At 41.8% G+C, this 20,860-nt stretch overlaps 1 long non-coding RNA gene across 1 annotated transcript in view; it reads left to right on the top strand.

The window, feature by feature from the left end:
• The window catches only part of LOC125632576 (uncharacterized), a 73,328-nt gene extending 52,767 nt beyond the window's left edge, over positions 1 to 20,561 (top strand). The window contains exon 3 of the long non-coding RNA XR_007355359.2: positions 19,613 to 20,561. This is a non-coding gene — a long non-coding RNA (uncharacterized LOC125632576). The remainder of the gene's footprint in view (positions 1 to 19,612) is intronic.
• The last annotated feature ends 299 nt before the right edge of the window (positions 20,562 to 20,860 follow it).

The following is a 20,860-nucleotide window of genomic DNA, read 5'->3' as shown; positions in this document are numbered from 1 at the left end:
CTATAACTGCTGTTTTGCATTTTGTTTTAGGTAGGCACAAGATTAATTTGTTAGCAGATCAGTATTTCTGTGTTGTTGCTTTTTTCATTTTGCATTTAAAAAGAAATAGTAGTGATCATCTAGAGAGATGTGATCTCTTACTTACCTTTTTGGCTGCCAGTCTGTTAATATTAACTAGCTTAAATGTTGGCATGTTTTCTCTAAAATTACTTCTTAGTGCATAATTCTCTTCCCCTCTTCTCCACATTTTTGAGGAGGAAAATCAGTTTTTTCATATAATTGTTTAAGGTTCAAATGAAAATATAAGAAATCTTTTAATCCCTCTGATTTCTCAAATAAAGAATTACTATAGACGGAAAAAAGTTAATGTTTTTCAATACAGATGTGATAAATCCACATTTTTGATATTTTCTGAAACACCAAATACCAAGCTTATATCTTGTTAGAAAACAGAATATTTAATAAATTTATTCAGAGGCTTCCCCTCCCCCACACTCTTCACTGTTGTATCTGAGTATGACACAGAGGTCCTCTGGGGCCAACTGCCTAAAGGATCACGGTTCTTCACAAGCAACTGCTGTCTCAGACCTGACAAACTCACTACATCTAATACACTTCCATAGTATTTATCCGAAAAGGTAGTATGTGAGGTCTCTACTGAAAGCTTGTGACTTATCAATACTCATAATCAGTGTGAGATGTATGTATGGGTAATATGTAAGGAATAATGTAAGTATATTGAAAATTATGCCCTGATGATCTTGTAATGAAAGCAAGTCACCAGGGAATAATATGTGTTGGTGATGGCCCATTCAAGCAGGAGAAGTCACCCTTCCCTGGCTAGCTGATTATGTAATGTATTGCTCAATTGTCTTTGCACCAACCCATAAAAGCCAATGGAAAACCATCAAAGACAAAGTAAATACTTTGAAACCACTTGGAAGTGAAAAGGAACAATGTGACAGTGAGGGGATTGCCCTATCTATGAATAAAGACAAAATACGGGATTGAGTATATCAAAGGCTGGAGAGAGAGACTCTGGATCCATTCATTGAGGAGTTACTGTGCTGAGTGGTAATGCTTCTTGAAAGACTGGAACCTAGCTCCTTGGTGCTAGCAAGTGCTGCAAAAGGCTGAACTTTGGGGTGAGAATCTACTTTATTAAATAGTAAAGATAACTATTAATAAATTTAGACCCCCTGTTTGCATTTTAATGTTTTGGATCATTTGTAATAATTTATTTCCATCAATCATATTTATTTCTATTTGAATCTCCATCTTGCTCCCCGTGTCTGTTTATATAATACATTGCAGTGGAAAGGTCCATCAACAAACTATGAAAAGGAATCCGTTGACACACGTTGTGCAGGTTAAGCCACCACTGGAAGAACTGTAAAGTTCATTGAGGGATCTGAACTTTTTTTTCCACAGAGTGAACACATGGTCTGTACACCAATTTGATCCAAGACTAACGAGGTCTCATTCTGAGCCTGTAGAAGGGGGTTACATAAGCACAAGAGGCCATCTGACCTAGCAATTTTAGGAAGCTTCTTATCAAATTTGAAGGATGAACCTTCAAGTTGGAAATTAATTTGGTAAATGTTGAGAAACTGTTCTTTAGAAAGAAAGGCTCTTGCAGCTTTGGGGTCCAGAAGCTCACCAGTGAATTCAATAGTCTGGGTCGGAACCAGATTTACTTTATTTAAATTGATAATTAGTCCAAAAATTTTTTTCTGCTAAAGTTCCCCTTATTAACCAGTCATCTAGATAAGGATTACGTGTATTTCTTGATGATAAAGGTGGGCATCAAAAACTGATAGACACTTTGTGAAGACTTAAGGTGCCATCAAGAGTCTGAACAGGAGAACCAGTAATGTTTGCCTACCACTGCAAAACAGAGAATCTGTACATGAAAGTAAGCGTCTTGCAAGTTCAGGGTACTGAACCAATCCAAATGATCTAGAGAGGGGTATGACAGAAATGAGTGTTATGAAAAATCTAATGTAATTGACAAATGTACACATTTAGTTACCTTAGGTTGAGAATCTGTCTCCAATCCTCCTCCTTTTTTGGAATCAGTATGTATGGAGAACAAAATACCCTCTTCACAAAGTGGGGAGGAACTATCTCTATCATACTCCATTGTAAGATTGAGTCTTTCTCCTTTGCATGACAACCTTGTAAGAGTGGTCCCTGAAGAGGGGTGGTGAGGAGGAATGGACTGGAATGGACTATATGGCGTAACCATCTTGAATGACTTGAAGAACCCATTGGTTTGTAGTTATTCCAGACCAAGCCTTTTTTGAAGAAGGAGAGTCAGAAACTAAAAAGGTGTGTGTATGTGTGTGTGCGGGGGGGGGGGGGGGGCAGTATAGATGTATGTAGACTGGTTCTACAAACTCAACTGTATCCTCAAAATGATTTCTTTTGAGAGTGACCAAAAGAAAGGAGGAATTTAATAGATTTTCTATTCTAGAATCTTTGTCTACTGTGTTTAAAGGAAGATTTCTGGTGGAAGAAGTAGCCAGCAGTGAAGGATTGAGGTTTCTGTTTATTAGAAAATTGGGATTGTGATGCTGAGCCAGAAAGGGTTAAGCAATTTGCAGGCTTAAATGACCCAAATTCAACCTTTAAAGACATATTAGGAAAGTATGTAAATTAGGGCTATTCTTTATAAATAGCTAACAAAGCTATGTTAGATAGTCTGGAGCTTTGAAATGTACACTTGTATTGTTAAAGAAATGGAAGATGAACGTGTCTCTGTTTACCTATATATTGTTAGAGGCTAACAATGTAACCAGATGGTTCCTGTCTGTCTGTTACTGTATTCTATAGATTCAGAGATCAAAAGGGGATATTAACATTAAGATGTAAGATGGGTGTAGTAATATAATTGTGTACATATCTCTTTGAAGTTTGTAGTAAACTGTCTATGAAGTGCCTAATGAATAATTACCTTATGATGATGAATGCAACTGTGTATACATAGGAGATAAGAGGTTTTACTTCAAAGCCATAATTCTTCATCCAAGGAATACTTGCTTTCAAGAGGCTATCGATAGCTTGCTAGAGATCTATAAAAGAACTCTAGGACCCTGATCCTATATCTCAGATTGCTTAAGCTTCATCAGGGGAAGTTCGAGTTGCAAGACTGAGGTCTCCAGCTCCAGTCTGGATTACCCTGATATTAGACATAAACTGCCTATTTTGGACTATAATCTGATGAACTGATTCTGGAAAGAACTTTTTGCAACTCTAAAGCTCACCATTTCTCCCATGAAACTGACCTATGAACTTTTATTCATGTCTGTATGTACAATGATCTTTTAACCAGTACTGTCTCTTTTCTTTTTTTAATAAACCTTAGTTTAGTTAATAAGAATTGGCTGTAAGCATGTATTTGGGTAAGATCTGAAATATTCATTGACCTGGTGGGTAATGTGTCTGATCTTCGGGATTGGTAGAACTTTATATATGATGAACAAGATTTTCAGTAATCCTCATCATATTTGACGTGGCTGTCTGGGTGGGAGCCCAAGGCTGGATTGTTTTAAGGGAGCTGTGTTTTTGGCTTCTGGGTAACCAGTAAGGTATTATAGAAGCTGTTTGGTTGCAGGATTGGTGAATCTAATTAGTAGAAATAACCACCAGTTTTGGGGATAGTTTTCCCTGATTGAGCAATCTCCGTGTGACCCCCCCTAGAACCTCAGTCACATGGGGTCTATATTGTTCTTCTTAAAATATGGGGTGTAAAGGCCCAAAGATATTAACATAGCTCTTGACTCCTTTATTAATGTAATGTATCATCCATCTTGGAGCTAAACAGATCCTGACCCTCAAAGGGTATGTCCTGTAGTGTAACCTGAACCTCTTTAGGTAGACCTGAGCCTGAAACTCAAGAATCTCACCTCATAATAATACCCACTGCCATTGTTCATACTCCTGTCTCTCCTGGAACCAATGCAGTTTGTAATGAGCTTTTAGCAATTAACAATCCTTCAGAACATAAGGAAGTAAACTTTCTTCTCTCATTTCAGAAGGATCATTGTTTGATAGCTGGGAATTCTGACCTGAAGAGAGCCAAAGGAGTAAATCTTCCCATACAGATTTTTTAATTATCATTATTCCTTTTCTTTTGGTGCAAATCTGGAATTCTGTTTGGATTTCTCATTAACAGGAATAATTACTAATGATGAAGGATTCTGGTAAGTATAAAAAAGAAAATAACTTGATCCTTCCAATCCACTCATTTGGAAGTTGGCAGTTCAGAAAATGGTATTGCCCATAATTCTTTTGTCAGCTCAAGGATATCTTCATGAATAAGTAAGGCTACATTGTTTTGAGTAGAAGCATGTAGGATATCAAATAATTTATATAATTTATCTTACACAAATTCTAAAAGAATTTCTAATGTCTCCCTCATCCTCTTTAACAACTTTTGAAAAGCTTTGAAGTCATCTACTGTCGTCAGAGTAGAAGACACAATAGTCTCATCAGGACAAGGAGATGGCAACTGCACTACTGAAGAAGGATCATTTTGAATTTGCTCTTCATATTTGTAAGCTAGAGGCTGAATTGTGGAATTCTGAGGAGAATTTGTAGTCAATGAAACTTGTCTTCATGGGGATCTGTGACCTGAATTAGAGGGAGGAAGGAATTAATGATTTGGATTTTGCCAAGGAATGCATATGGCCAGGAATGATATCCATACAGATAAGGAATAGCATTCCAAGATACTTAGTGATCCTGAAAGGTGGGAGGGGCCTGGGACGGGGCAGGGGTTGAGCACCCTTAAGAAAAGGAAGAAACCAGTGCCTGTGCTCTGGCACCAGGATCCTCCAGCTCAGAATCCACCATCAGGCCCCAGGACTCCCCAAACAGAGGTATGAGGAAGGCAAGGATAAACACCCTCACAAGAAGGGGGATAAATCCTATAAGAGGAGGGCTATTTCTCTCTTCCCTTCAGCACTGACTGACTTTTCGTCCCCGAATGAGTGAGTCTGAAGTTCATGAGGAGAAGTGGGTGGGAACTACTAGCACTCCAAAACGGTCCACTGAAGGGGCAGGACCAGCCCTGGCTGGCACCACACAGACAAAACGGACTGTTCATGTGGCAGGGGTACTGGACCAGCAGAAGATGACTGCATTGAAGATGACACTGGTGGAACTAACCAAGCCAAGATGCCTGCCAAAGTTCCTCCTGTGAAAACTCAGTATGCTCTTCTCAAGGATCTAGCAATTTACACAGACCTTTGATCCTCTTGGACCCATTCCTGCTCAGCGCTATTCTGACACCATTGACATGATACTCACTGGTTCTGAGCTCCAGCCATGGGATGGAGGTTCTGATACTGTCGGCATGTTATTCACCAGTTCCTGTCCCCAGTTGGACAGTGACAGGGCACACAGTACCATTGGCTCTGCCAGAAGAGTCGAACAACTTCTATTCTTCATTTGAAGAAGAGCAGCTCTGTCATAAATAAAGGGAAGGGTAAACCCCTTTGAAATCCCTCCTGGCCAGGGGAAAGCTCCTCTCACCTGTAAAGGGTTAAGAAACTAAAGGTAACCTCGCTGGCACCTGACCAAAATGACCAATGAGGAGACAAGATACTTTCAAAAGCTGGGAGGAGGGAGAGAAACAAAGGGTCTGTGTCTGTCTATATGCTGGTCTTTGTCGGGAATAGACCAGGAATGGAGTCTTAGAACTTTTAGTAAGTAATCTAGCTAGGTATGTGTTAGATTATGATTTCTTGAAATGGCTGAGAAAAGAATTGTGCTGAATAGAATAACTATTTCTGTCTGTGTATCTTTTTTGTAACTTAAGGTTTTGCCTAGAGGGGTTCTCTATGTTTTTGAATCTGATTACCCTGTAAGATATCTACCATCCTGATTTTACAGGGGGGATTTCTTCATTTCTATTTACTTCTATTTTTATTAAAAGTCTTCTTGTAAGAAACTGAATGCTTTTTCATTGTTCTCAGATCCAAGGGTTTGGGTCTGTGGTCACCTATGCAAATTGGTGAGGCTTTTTATCCAACATTTCCCAGGAAAGGGGGGGTGCAAGTGTTGGGAGGATTGTTCATTGTTCTTAAGATCCAAGGGTCTGGGTCTGTAGTCACCTAGGCAAATTGGTGAGGCTTTTTACCAAACCTTGTCCAGGAAGTGGGGTGCAAGGTTTTGGGAAGTATTTTGGGGGGAAAGATGCGTCCAAATAGCTCTTCCCCAGTAACCAGTATTAGTTTGGTGGCGGTAGCGGCCAGTCCAAGGACAACGGGTGGAATATTTTGTACCTTGGGGAAGTTTTGACCTAAGCTGGTAAAGATAAGCTTAGGAGGTTTTTCATGCAGGTCCCCACATCTGTACCCTAGAGTTCAGAGTGGGGGAGGAACCTTGACAAGCTCCCAGCAGATTCGCTGATGGTTCAGCTAAGAGCTGTCAACCCTGCCAGGGCTTCCAGAGCCACCCGGATGCCTCTGCATCCCAGTGAACTGCATTGTTGGTCAAGAAAGCTATTGGGTACCCCCAATGGGGACCACATCCCTAATCTTATTATCCTGCTTGCGAGCCTTATTGGCACTCATGGGATCCATACTTTCAGGGGCCACAATTTGAGGACCCTAGACGTTCTAACAGTGATCCCCTTCCAAAGAGTGAAATTTCCCAGGAACACTTGGTCAAAGAAGAACAGTCAATACTACCAGATCTGTCTCACTGGTCAAGAGGTGGGCTTCATAGTTACAGTTCTTGGGGCTCCACAAGGAGGTTCAGGCAATGGTCAAGGACTTCCCTTTGAGGGTAACAGCCTTTTGAGCAAAAAGACTAAGAAGCTAAGTCACTTCACTCCCTCAAGGACTTTTGCACTACCTTCATTCTTCGGGGGTATATACCTTGAAACCCCATAGGAAATATTCCAGGCTATCTCCTCATACATCTGGCATCTTAGCCTTTCTTTAATGAAAAGGAGTATGAGGCTTCCAGGAAGTGACAGAAGGTCCAGTGTGGCAGGCACACATCTCATCACCTCCCTTCCCTTTCCAGTTCCATCTGCTTACTAAGAAGGCATTTTGATGGGACGCCCAAGAACATTTCAGTGAGATGCTCCATACCACCTGTTACTCCCACCCACATTGACAAGATGTTGGTACATTAATGTGAGGAGCCTTGGTAATAAAATGGAGGAACTAGAGCTACTGGTGCAGGAAGTGAAACCAGATATTATAGGGATAACAGAAACATGGTGGAATAGTAGTCATGACTGGAGTACCAGTACTGAAGGGTATGCGCTGTTTAGGAAAGACAGAAATAAAGGCAAAGGTGGTGGAGTAGCATTGTATAACAATGATGAGGTAGACTGTAAAGAAATAAGAGGTGATGGAATGGATAAGACAGAGTCTGTCTGGGCAAAAATCACATTGGGGAAGAAAGCTACTAGAGCCTGCCCTGGGATAGTGCTTGGGGTGTGTTATAGACCACCAGGATCTGATGTGGATATGCCTCTTTAATGTTTTTGAAGAAGTAAATACTAATGGGAATTGTGTGATCGTGGAAGACTTTAACTTCCCAGATATAGACTGGAGGACAAGTGCTAGTAATAATAATAGGGCTCAGATTTTCCTGGATACAATAGCTGATGGATTCCTTCACCAAGTAGTTGCTGAACCGACATGAGAGGATGCCATTTTAAATTTGGTTTTGGTGAGCAGTGAGGACCCCATAGAAGAAATGATTGTAGGGGACAACCTTGGTTCGAGCAGTAAAGAACTAATTCAGTTCAAACTAAATGGAAGGATAAACAAAAATAGATCTGTGACTGGAGTTTTTGATTTAAAAAAGGCTAACTTTAAAAAATTTAAGGAAATTAGTTAGGGAAGTGGATTGGATTGAAAAACTTATGGATCTAAAGGTGGAGCAGGCCTGGAATTACTTCAAGTCAAAGAAACTATCAGAAGCCTGCATCCCAAGAAAGAGGAAAAAATTCATAGGCAGGAGTTGTAGACCAAGCTGGATGAGCAAGCATCCCAGAGAGGTGATTAAGAAAAAGCAGAAAGCCAACAAGGAGTGGAAGATAGGAGGGATTAGCAAGGAAAGCTACCTTACTGAGGTCAGAACATCTAGGGATAAAGTGAAAAAGGCCAAAAGCCATGTACAGTTGGACCTTGGAAAAGGAATTAAAAGCAATAGTAAAAGGTTCTATAGCCATATAAATAAGAAGAAAACAAAGAAAGAAGTGGAACCGCTTAACACTGAGGATGGAGTGGAGGTTAAGGATAATCTAGGCATGGCCCAATATCTAAACAAATACTTTGCCTCAGTCTTTAACGAGGCTAATGGGGAGCTTAGGGATAATGGTAGGACGACAAATGGGAATGAGGATATGGAGGTAGATATTACCACGTCTGAGGTAGAAGCCAAACTCGAACAGCTTAATGGGACTAAATCGGGGACCCTGGATAATCTTCATCCAAGAATATTAAAGGAACTGGCACATGAAATTGCAAGTCCATTAGCAAGAATTTCTAATGAATCTGTAAACTCTGGGGTTGTACCATATGACTGGAGAATTGCTAACATAGTTCCTATTTTTAAGAAAGGAAAAAAAAGCAATCTGGGTAACTACAGGCCTGTGAGTTTGACATCTGTAGTATGCAAGGTCTTGGAAAAATTTTGAAGGAGAAAGTAGGTAAGGACATTGAGGTCAATGGTAATTGGGACAAAATACAACATGGCTTTACAAAAGGTAGATCATGTCAAACTAACCTGATCTCCTTCTTTGAGAAGGTAACAGATATTTTAGACAGAGGTAACGCAGTAGCTCTAATTTACCTCGATTTCAGTAAGGCATTTGACAAGGTTCCACATGGAGAATTATTAGTCAAATTGGAAAAGATGGGGGTCAATATGAAAACTGAAAGGTGGATAAGGAACTAGTTAAAGGGGAGACTACAGTGGGTCACACTGAAAGGTGAACTGTCAGACTGGAAGGAGGTTAATAGAGGAGTTCCTCAGGGATTAGTTTTGGGACCAATCTTATATAATCTTTTTATTACTGACCTTGGCACAAAAAGCAGGAATGTGCTAATAAAGTTTGTGGATGACACGAAGCTGGGAGGTTTCAGAGTAACAGCCGTGTTAGTCTGTATTAGCAAAAAGAAAAGGAGTACTTGTGGCACCTTAGAGACTAACCAATTTATTTGAGCATAAGTTTTCATGAGCTACAGCTCACTCTAAGGCGCTACAAAGCTGGGAGGTATTGCCAATACAGAGAAGGACTGGAATATCATACAGGAAGATCTGGATGACCTTGTAAACTGGAGTAATAAGAATAGGATGAAATTTAATAGTGAAAAGTGCAAGGTCTTGCATTTAGGGATTAATAACAAGACTTTCTGTTATAAACTGGGGATGCATTACTTGGAAGTAACAGAGGAGGAGAAGGACCTCAGAGTATTGGTTGATCACAGGATGACTATGAGCCACCAATGTGATATCGCCGTGAAAAAAGCTAATGCGGTCTTGGGATGCATCAGGAGAGGTATTTCCAGTCGAGCTAAGGAGGTGTTAGTACCATTATGCAAGGCACTAGTGAGACCTCATCTGGACTATTGTGTGCAGTTCCGGTCTCCCATGTTTAAGGAGGATGAATTCAAACTGGAACAGGTAAGGAGAAGGGCTACTAGGATGATCCGAGGAATGGAAAACCTGTCTTATGAAAGGAGACTCAATGAGCTTGGCTTGTTTAGCCTAACTAAAAGAAGACTGAGAAGAGATATGATTGCTATCTATAAATATATCAGAGGGATAAATACCATGGAGGGAGAAGAATTATTTAAACTCAGTACCAATGTGGATGCAAGAACAAATGGATATAAACTGGCCATCAGGAAGTTTAGACTTGAAATTAGACAAAGGTTTCTAACCATCAGAGGAATGAAGTTCTGGAACACCCTTTCAAGGGAAGCAGTGGGGGCAAAAGACATATCTGGCTTCAAGACAAAGCTTGATAAGTTTATGGAGCAGATGATATGATGGGATAGCCTAATTTTGGCAATTAATTGGTCTTCAACTACTAGCGGTAGATATGCCCAGTGGCCTGTGATGGATGTTAGATGGGGTGCGATCTGAGTTACGATAATTCTTTCCTGGGTGTCTGGCTGGTGAGTCTTGCCCACATGCTCAGGGTTTAGCTGATCTCCATATTTGGGGTTGGGAAGGAATTTTCCCCCAGGGCAGATTGGCAGAGGCCGTCAGGTTTTTTTGCCTTCCTCTGCAGCGTGGGGCATGGGTCACTTGCTGGAGGATTCTCTGCACCTTGAAGTCTTTAAACCAAGATTTGAGGACTTCAGTAGCTCAGACATAAGTTAGGGGTTTGTTACAGGAGTTTGTGGGTAAGATTCCGTGACCTGCGTTGTGCAGGAGGTCAGACTAGATGATCATAATGGTCTCTTCTGACCTTAAAGTCTATGATTCTGCGGTTGCTGCCTGGCCCGTTTCCTTCCGATGTGCCAGCTCACCACTTTGGACAAAGGATCTTAGGCATCATATTGCCTGGCTACATGATAGAGTTCCTGTCAGCCCCTTCTCCAACTCCCATGCCCTGTCCTTCTTCAGGGACCACTGTCATGAGAGGATTCTGAAACAGGAGGTGGACTCCCTACTCTAGCTAGGGACTATAGAGCCTTTGTGCCCTCTGCACAGGGAGAAGGGATTTTACTTCAGATACTTCTTCATCCCTAATAAGAAGGTATCCAGAGACTCTTCCTGGACCTCAGACCACTAAACATCTTTATATGTTGCTCAAGGTTCAGGATGACCACCCTAGCCGCAGTAATTTCCTTCCTGAATGAAGGCAACTGGTTTGCGTACCTCAATTTGAAGGATGCTTATTTTCATTTAGTTATTCACCAAGCTCATAGGAGATTTCTGCGCTTCACAGCACTTTCAATACAGACTGCTCTCCTTCAGCCTCTTGATGACCCTGAGGGTTTTACAAAGGTACTGTTGGTGGTTCACTGCATAACTGCAGACAGGGCAGCCCCATTTTTCTGTACCTGGACAACTGGCTTCACACAGGATGGCTATCTCAGGAAGTACAAGCTTCAGTCACCTCTTCACTCAACCACTTTCAAGTGTTGTGACTTCAGGTAAATTCAGAAAAATCTACTTTAACCCCCCCACCAATTATAGAATTTACTGGCATGGAGCTGAACTTGATCAGGGCTTACTTACCTCAAGAGAGGTCTCTCATGATGAGTGACTTCATTGCTCTGCTTTGGCTCAAACCTCAGATGACAATCCAGTCCTGCCTGGACCTGCTTAGCCATATGGCTGCATACACCTCTTCACAAGGCTGCACATACAGTACCTTCAAATCTGGTTGTGGATGGTCTATGCTCCAAGCAGGACTCCCTAGATAAACAGGTTTCACTTCCCCACAATGTCCTGATGTTGCTCACCTGGTGGGAGACCAGAGAGTCGGCATCAGGGTTCCTTTCATTCCCACTCCTCCTACAAAGACTCTTATTACAGATACTGCCTTACTGGTATGGGGAGTGCATGTAAACAGCCAGGCAGCTCGGGGTTCTGAGACTCACAGGAATCCAAGCTACATATTAGTCTTCTCAAGCTTCATGCAGTACGTGAAGTGTGCAAGATATTCCTACTGCTTATTTGGTCCACATGACCACTTTCTATTATATAAACAAATGGGGGAGCCAGATCTATGCCACTCTTCAGCGAGGTGATCCAGCTCTGGAATGGTGCATCTAGCATCAGATTACCCTCTTGTATGTATTTCATTGGAGCGAACTCCCTGGTGAACAGCCTCAGAAAGCATTTCCCCTGGGAACATGTGTGGGAGCTCCACCCTTTGGTAGTGCAATACATCTTCTGTCAATGGAACATCCCAGCCTCTTTGCAACCTAGTAAAAAAAAGAAGTGCTCTTGAGCCACCAACAGCCTTAACTCCGGAGGGGAAGCCTTACAGGTGCAGTGGTTGGACCTGCTGATGTATGCCTTCCCTTCCATCCCCCTGCTACCTTATGTCCTCGGGAGAATCAAACTGGATAGGGCAACAGTGATTCTGCTAGCTCCCTGGTGACTGAGACAATTCTGGTTCACCACAATCCTGCAGTTGTCCTCTCACCCATGCATTTATCTTCAACTGTTCCCAGGCCTGCTGTGTCAAAATGAAGTCAGGACCAGCCACCCCAACCAGGCTTCCCTCCATCTGGGGTGTGGTTTGTGGATGGACAGTGAACTTAGAGAAATCATGCTCAGATGATGTCCAAACCATCCTTAACAACAGCAGGAAACCCTCTACAAAAAAGTGCTATACGCTGTCAAGTGGAAGCGATACTCTAGTGTTAGCAGCACCACTTACCTCCTGAGGAGTTGGCAGTCCCTTTTGTCCTGGAATATTTTCTCTCCTTGAGGTTGGGCTTTTCCATCAGTTCTTTACAAGTATATTTGGCAGCTATCAATGCCTTTCCTTCCCTGGTGAAGAACTGTTCATTGTTCACCTACCCTGCCACTGTGAAGTTCCCAAAAAGCATTATATGGATAGTCCCTCTGGTATCTGCTCCTACCTGGGACCTGAACCTCATCCTTATGAACCTGTCATTTGAACTGTTGGCCTGCTCCCTCCTACACCTGTGTATAAAGATTGCCTTCCCTCTACCAGAGCCCTTTCCTGCTGTGGGGGAAAGGTCCAGCAGTGGGGAGCTGGCAGAGCCTTTCCCTGTGGTGGAGAAGGGCACTGCAATTGGAGCTGCAGGGGGGTGCCTGTAGACGGGGCAGTGTGCAGAGCCACCTGGCCACACCTCCATGTAGGAACCAGAGAAGGGACATACCACTGCTTCCAGGAACTGCTTAAGGTAAGTGCCGCCTGGAGCCTGCCCCCCTGAGCCTCTCCCCATGCCCCAACCTCCTACCCTAGCTCTGATCCCCCTCCCACCTTCCAAAGCCCTCGATCCCATCACCCTTCCTACACCCCAACCCCCTGCCCCAGCCCTGATCCCAATCCTGCCCTCCGAACCCCTTGGTCCCAGCCCAGAGCACGCTCTGACACCCGAAACTCCTCATTCCCAGAGCCCACAGCCCCAGCCGGAGCCCTCACCCCCCACCCCTGCCCCAGCCCGGAGCCCCCTCCCGCACCCTGAACTCCTCATTTTTGGCCTCAACCCGGAGCCAGCACCCCCAAACAGAGCCCTCACTCCTTCCTGCACCCCAACCCCAATTTCTATTCCTAGATGTGGCCCTCAGGCCAAAAAGTTTGCCCTATCCTGTGTTAGACAAACACTTTTTGGTGAAAAACTTTGTATCTATAGATCTCTTCCATACTTGTGCTTAATTATTGATTATTAAAACTACTTCTTTGCATTTTCTGGTAAATATCTGCAACAAAGTTATAGAATCATAAAAATATAGGACTGGAAGGGGCCTTAAGAAGTCATCAAGTCCAGCCCCCTGACAGGAGCAGGAAGAGGTAAACTGAGACCATCCCATACCATTTAAAAACTTCCAATGATGGGGATTCCACAACCTCCCTTGGAAGCCTATTCCAGAACTTAAATACCCATTATAGTTAGAAAATTTAACCTAGTAGTTAACATAAATTTCCCTTCTTGCAAATTAAACCCATTATATCTTAGTTCTGCTTTGATATCTCCAGAATCAGCCACTTTGTTTCATAAAACAATGTTTTGGTTGCTGAAAGATTTAGCAGCCTGATTGTTTTCTGCTTCCACCATTTGTACAGTGCTATCTTGAACAAGTGCAGCACTTTTGTAGATGCAGTGGCATCTCTGTATCTAATGTTCTGAGGAAACTCTGGGCTGAGATCCCATTATAGAGTTTTCTAGTAATTCCAGAGATTTGCACGGTCTAGGAGTGTGTGCTCAGGTCGGGCCTCCAAAGCTTTTATTTTTCTTTGGTTTTTATTTTGCCATGAAAGGCATTTTCATTCTTTAGCAAAATTTGTTGTGTTTGTTTTAAATGAGGAGCAAAAAAGAGTGGATGCTTTGGATCCAAACAATTTGACACTGGAGATGAAGTGAGGACTGTTTATGTGTGGATTGAGGACACAAGACAGTTATAGAAATTTCAGATGGAAAAGACATTAGGTCATCCAGTCCACCTCCTTGCAAATTCAGAACTGTTCCTTGCAATACATTTTCTAATGTTTTGTTCTGTCTAGTTTTAAATATCCAAGCAATAGAGATTCCACTTCTTCCCTTGAGAGGCTTTTATATTACTTCATTTATCTTATTGTCCAGGACTTTTCCATGATACTAAACCTAAATTTTATTTTTCTTAATGTTCATCTTATTACCCTATGTTACTCATCTTTCCACTCTGCTGAACAATTCTCTTTTATTCCTTGGTTAGTAAATATGTCTATCTATGAATTTAATTCAGTGGTTTTCAAAGTGTGGGTTGGGACCCCAAAGTGGGTTACAACCCCATTTTAATGGGGTTGCCAGGGCTGGTGTTAGACTTGTTGGGGACCAGGGATTCAGCTTTTCCTGCCCCCACTGCCTGGGGCGGCAAGGCTCAGAGTTCAGCTTTGGACCCCCATCTGGGGCAGTGGGTCTTGGCCTGGCTCAGGCTTCTGTCCCTCCGTCCTGGGGTCGTGTAGTAATTTTTGTTCTCAGAAGGTGGTCACGATGCAATGAAGTTTTAGAACCCCTGAAAAGCTATCTACTATTGCAATATCTTTGCCACCTCTCATTCATCACCTTAGCCAAATTACATTTTTCAGTTCCATAAATTGTTACTAACTCTACAAGTTACTGTCTCCAGCTCTCTGATGGTTTTCATTCCTCTTCTCTGAGCTCCATAATATGTAACCTTATTACCATGAACCGTGAAGAACAGCATTCAGTGCTTTGTATGTCATGGCTTTATTACTTTGACTGGGAGTTCCATGCTAATTTCAAAGTGCACAATGCTGGTAGAACAATAAAAATGCAGGATTGTTCAGTTTCATTCTTCAAAGGGCTCAAGAATGTGTACATGTTTAGCGGTATCTCATTGTGAGGGACACAGCAAGGTGTGTATTTAACTCCTCCATAAAAAAAAAAAAAAAAAACCAATAGGAGCCCAGATATGTGCTTGTAAGGACCTGTACATGGGCAGTCTGATCTAATGATTGAAGCCCAGAATAGCATCATGATCATGATCTGGAGCCATGCCAAGGGTCACAGCCAGAGTTGGAAGCAAACCTGGGGTCAAAATCAGAGTCAATAACTGAGGTCAGGACGAGGGTGCAGGAACAAGGAGTGAGAAACAAGGCAAGGTAACAGGAACAAGAAGTAGGAACCGGGCAAGGAGGCGGAACTTGGTTTAAAGGGGTCTAGTCAGCAGCAGACCAAGTGACTAGTTGCTCAGACAAAGGGTATGACAGGAAATAAGAAACTTTGAACTAGGACAGGGCTTCTCAAACTTCATTGCATTGCGACCCCCTTTTGAGAATAAAAATTACGAAATGACCCCAGGATGGGGGACCGAAGCCTGAGCCAGCCCAAGACTCAATGCCCAAGGTGGGGGTCCAAAGCTGAAGCCCGAGCATCGCTGCCCCAGGCAGGGTGTCTGTGTGGCAAAGCTAAAGCCCAGGGGAAGTGGGGCTTCGGCTTGGGCTTCATCGCTGGCAACCCCATTAAAACAGGGTCATGACCCACTTTGCGGTCCAAACCCACAGTTTGAGAACCACTGAGCTAGGAGGTGATCAGTCAGCAACTGTCTGTTAGTCAGCTGATCCTACTTAGTCAACAGCTGTAGCCTCTGTTTCTGGGGTATCACCTGCAGTTTCCACATCTGGCCTTCCAACGTGGTGACAAAAAGACAAAGTCTCCTTCTTGGAAACCACCTGGGCCTGGGTTTGAGACCCACGGTGCTCGACACTATCCTCCTCTGAGGGCAGTCCCCAGGTGCCTTGGGGCCAGGTTTTTCAGGCTGATCCTTGTGGAAACCCAGTAGTTTTTCAAGGGCATGACCATGATGAGCTGGCTCCCAAGAACATTCTTCTGGCCCATAATTTTCCCAATAAATCAAACAATACAATGCTCTTCTCAGTATTTGGGAATCCATGATGTTCTGAGTTACATACTCCTCATGGTCCTGTACTTGATCTAGGGGTGGGGGTGATGGATGCTGGCCAAGAAGTGGACCATTGAAAAATGGCTTCAGGAGAAGTACATGAAACACTGGATGGATCTTCCAGGATCAACGGAGCTGCAATTCAAATGTTATCAGATTGATTTGTCAAAGAATGGTGTAAGGTCCTGCATATTGATGGTCCAATTTGTGCGTAGGTTGGCCAGCCTGTAGATATTTAGTGTACAGCCATACTTTTTTACTAACATTCAGAAATGGGGCCTTTTGGCAATATTTGTTGGTGTGACATTTATAGGCTATTTTGGTGGCCACTAGGTGCTCCTTTAGGTTCAATGGCTAGCATCTGATTCACCAGGTTCTGGCCTTTTTGGGTTTTGTAACGATTCTGTTCTCGAGAGCTGCATGTTACTCTGTTTACTGGAATGTTTTAACTGATATTGTAAATGGAGCATGTCCCTTGTTAACCCTTTCACTGCCTTTTCAGTGCCCCTTGGCATGTTTGACTCATATATTTCTTCATGGTTGTTCTATTTTAGCCTTTCCATAAGATATGGTTTACAGTTTGCACTTGGCTTTAGTCAGATTTGAATGTCATACGGTGAAGAATTCCAAGACAAATCTCCTTTTCCTTCATATATTTTTTCTAGGGAATGGAAGCCTGCCACAAAATACCACATAATTTGTTTATTAGTATGTTGAGAATCAAATACCTACACATGCTGATAATCTCAAGTTATGTACCAAATTAACAATATGATGCTATAGTGCTCACTAGTGATCTGTGCAAACACCGTGTCACTGATGTCTATTTGAATTTCTTTCATTTACATAGTTTGTTTTTGGTTTGCATTCAAATATCTTTCAAAAGCTTTGTTTCTAAACATAGAATATGAACTGAAGATTTGTTGTATTCTTTTAACAAAATATTTTTCCTAGCTAAAGAGTCTCTTTGCTATTGGTATTATGTCATCTTTGTTTCCGTTCATTCCATCTGGGAGACCTTTCCTCAAGCCAAGCTCATACCTGTACTTTATCAGATGATTCATGGGTGACTCCTTTAACAGCACTAAACTGTGCAGTTGGTATCTTTTTTGTAGATTAAGTGTGGTAGGCCTGGTTTTCAGTGAGCGAGGGAATGAGAATCCTTTCTTGGCTACAGAATCCACTGACATTTCACTGTTGGGATGGCTTATGTAGTTGAATGACTTTCATAAAAAATATGCAATGTTTTCACTAGGTTTTTTTTTTAACCGTTACTAAGTGGTTAATGGAATGTAGCTGCTGAAAAGGTTAAAAAATAGCCATTTAAATATTGTCTGGTTTAGTAGTCTATAAATAGTAAAACTATACAAGTTTCAGTTCCTATAATAAAGGTTTTTTTTTTTTTATAAAGAACCATTTAAAAAACATGTGCTTAATATTAAAGGTGAAAAGCAAAAATAATAGTTTACCCTCTCACTATTGAAATGATAAATATTTATAATCTTTCTCCCATACAGAGTGTCAGGTGCCACCCACACAGGAGCTGCTGCTGCAGTTGTGGGGAGCCTACCGTCATTCCTTCTTGTGCAGGTTGGGGCTCCCCTTGTCCCTAGAGAGATGGGGCAGCATCAAGGGCTTCCCTCCCAGAGAGAAGGAGGTAGAGGTGGTGGACTCCACCTCTTTTCATAGCATCATAGAATCATAAAATTATAGGATTAGAAGGGACTGTAAGGGTCATCTAGTCTAACCCCCTGCCAAGATGCAGGATTTCTCATGAGTGTCAGGAAGGGACCCCTCTTCCTTCAAGAATGGAAGGGCAAAATCCAGTAAAGTTTTATTATTTATTATTTAAATTACAGTAGCCTTAGGCACCTCATTCATAAATTGGGGCACTACTGCACTAGGCACTGTATAAACATATTACTAAAAGACAGTCCCTGGGCCAAAGATCTTACAATGTAGGTATAAGTCAAGAGACAAAAGATGGAAGGGGACAGAGAGAGAGAGAAAGAGAGGACCAAATGGGGACAAAGAGGTGATAATGGCCAGTAGATAGGCAGTGATCTCAGCATTTCAGGTGTTTAACTGTTCAAGAACCCAGCAGTAGTCTGGACTGGCTTCATGAAACAGGAAGTGTAAATGACCATCAACAAACATTGCCACTTACTGTAAAGGACATGTGAAATGCACAAAGTGAATAAAATATGAAAAAGAGAAAAGAATGTGTTCCAGTCACTTCTTTAAATTATAGTAATCTTAGGTGTTTCAATAGTGGGTATAAACCAGAAGCTGTCCTTAGAAAAAAAATGTTTCAAATCTGTATAGCCAGCTTTACTGCTTGTAAAATGGGTCTACTCATGGTTATCCAACTTTATCAAGTATTTTTATACCTACAGGTAAAAAAGCACTAGTTAAGTGCAAAACAGTAGTATTCAGAGTATTTTACAGGTGGAAATACTGAGACATAAAAAAGCTGAGTAACTTGCTTGGGCTAGGCTTTGAACACTAAATCAAGCTACTTTAGTTCTTGTCTTGGTTTCTTACCCTTTTCCCCTTCATCAGGTGACAGGGATATTAATACTTATCTACCTCACCACAGTGCTGTGAGGATTAATTATAAATGTTTGCATAGCTTTTTAAAAACATGCAACTTTTGTATAAGTAATTGTTTGCCAAGGAAGCATGAAGGAGAAAAGAGCACTGCAGAGGGAAAGAACAAAAATTCTTCCTTTTGTGCTAGGTCTGCTACCTACCAAACAGTCTAGAGTAGGTATGAGAATTTTATTATATGTAAGAAGAGAAGAAATTGGTCTGGGGAAATGCTTTTCTGAAGACATTTTCTTCAGAGAGAAAAGATGACTCAAAAGAAATAAGAGCAGAGGTATTTTAGTAGCAATAGAAATTACAAGCTCCACTGCATAGGTTGGCTTAGTGGTCTGTATATTATGTTTGAAATATTTTCATGCACTCTCTTTTTCTGGAAAAAGAAAAGGACTCTGAAACCTGTCTTTTTCTGGAGCCAGTGTTTGAAATCTATGCAAGATTGATTCTCATCTTCATCTTTATGGCAAGAACACTGAGTTCCATGCAGTTTACTATGAGGATTTTTCAGACCAAGCCTTGAAAACTGAAGCTTTTTTGACTGCGTGGCTGTTAAATGTTACCCCTTTTAACCAGAGGTATTAGCCAATATTCAGGTTCTTGCAGGTTGTTTCTTTTAGAATGAGAAATTGATGAGTGAGTCAGGTATTTCTTTGATGCTTCCTTTTATATTTACAAAGAATGTACCTAAAGTCCTGTTTCTCTGATCACTGTAGCAATCAAACAACAGGAGACAGTTTATTTTCTCACAGATCCAAGCCTCTTTCCAGACAGCACTCTACCCAAAAGCACACACTCTTAATTTTTTCTCAGGATCATGCTACAAGTGCTTCCCTGTCTGTCTCTGGTGTTTCCTTGCTGCCCTCTCTGTCTGCTTGTATGGTGTTTCTTCTGCTTCTCTCTCTCTCACACGCAGTTCCATCAAACAGCCCCTAAGGGAGACCCTTCTGTCAACATATATGAAGATTCCTAACCATCAGAGGAGTGAAGTTCTGGAACTGTCTTCGAAGGGAAGCAGTGGGAGCAAAAATCCTAACTGGCTTCAAGACTGAGCCTGATGAGTTTATGGAGGAGATGGTATGACGAAACTGCCTACAATGGCACATAGCTGATCTGTGACTGCTAGTTGCAAATATCTCCCATGACTGCTGGTGAGACACTAGATGGGGAAGGCTCTGAGTCACTACAGTGAATTCTTTTCCAGGTGTCTGGCTGGTGGGTCTTGGCAAAATGCTCAGGGACCAACTGACTGCCATATTTGGGGTTCGTAAGGAATTTTCCCCCCAGATAAAATTGGCAGGAATCCTGGATTTTTTTTTTTTTGCTGTTCTCTGCAGCGTGGGGCACAGGTCACTTGCAAGTTTAAACTCGTGTAAATGATTCCCTGTAACTTGAAGTCTTTAAATCATGATTTGAGGACTTCAGAAACTCAGCCAGAGGTTAAGGGTCTGTTACAAGAGTGGGTTGGTGAGGTTTTGTGGCCTGCAATGTGCAGGATGATCATGCTGGTCCCTTCTGGCCTTAATGTCTTTGAGATTCCCGACCGACGTATGGCCTGTGTTTTGGGTGCTGTCCCCTATTGTTTCAGTTATCCTATTACATAAAGTCTTCATGGCTTCTTGTATTTATCCTGAATGAATGGCAGCTATTGCCCACAGCTTCAATGAAATTTCACCCCACCTCAAGCATAACAATAACTTTTATAGAAGTTGATGGGTTTTCATTAGTGTCTCCACCCCTGAGTCTGCTGCAGTTTCATTGTGCTCTGTGTATATACATGTAGAACTTTAACTCTTCCAGTGCCTGTAGCTGTAATAGTGGTGTTTCATTAATACGTTTTACTATATATATTTTGTTGGTACAAAATAAATACTTTGCGTGTAGAAAAACAATTATATTTTTCTATTACTTTATGGACTAATGGGTTTTCCAATTTACTTATATTTGTCCAATTAGAAATATTTTAATGACTTCCAAACCAGTAGTACATATGTACACACATAAACACACACACACACTCACTCTATTACAGTTTTTACTTATCAGAATGAACAGTTGAACAAAATTTTAAGAACGTATTACTTGGAGAAAGGCAAATATGTGAGCTCTGTTTGTCACATGAAGCAAACAAAGTAATTATACTTACAGATTAGGTACGTAGTTA

This window comes from Caretta caretta, chromosome 2 (genome assembly GCF_965140235.1).
Source record: "Caretta caretta isolate rCarCar2 chromosome 2, rCarCar1.hap1, whole genome shotgun sequence".
NCBI classification, from domain to species: Eukaryota; Metazoa; Chordata; order Testudines; family Cheloniidae; genus Caretta; species Caretta caretta.
The sequence above is the reverse complement of the archived record's forward strand: the minus strand, read 5'-3'. Positions and strand labels throughout refer to the sequence as shown.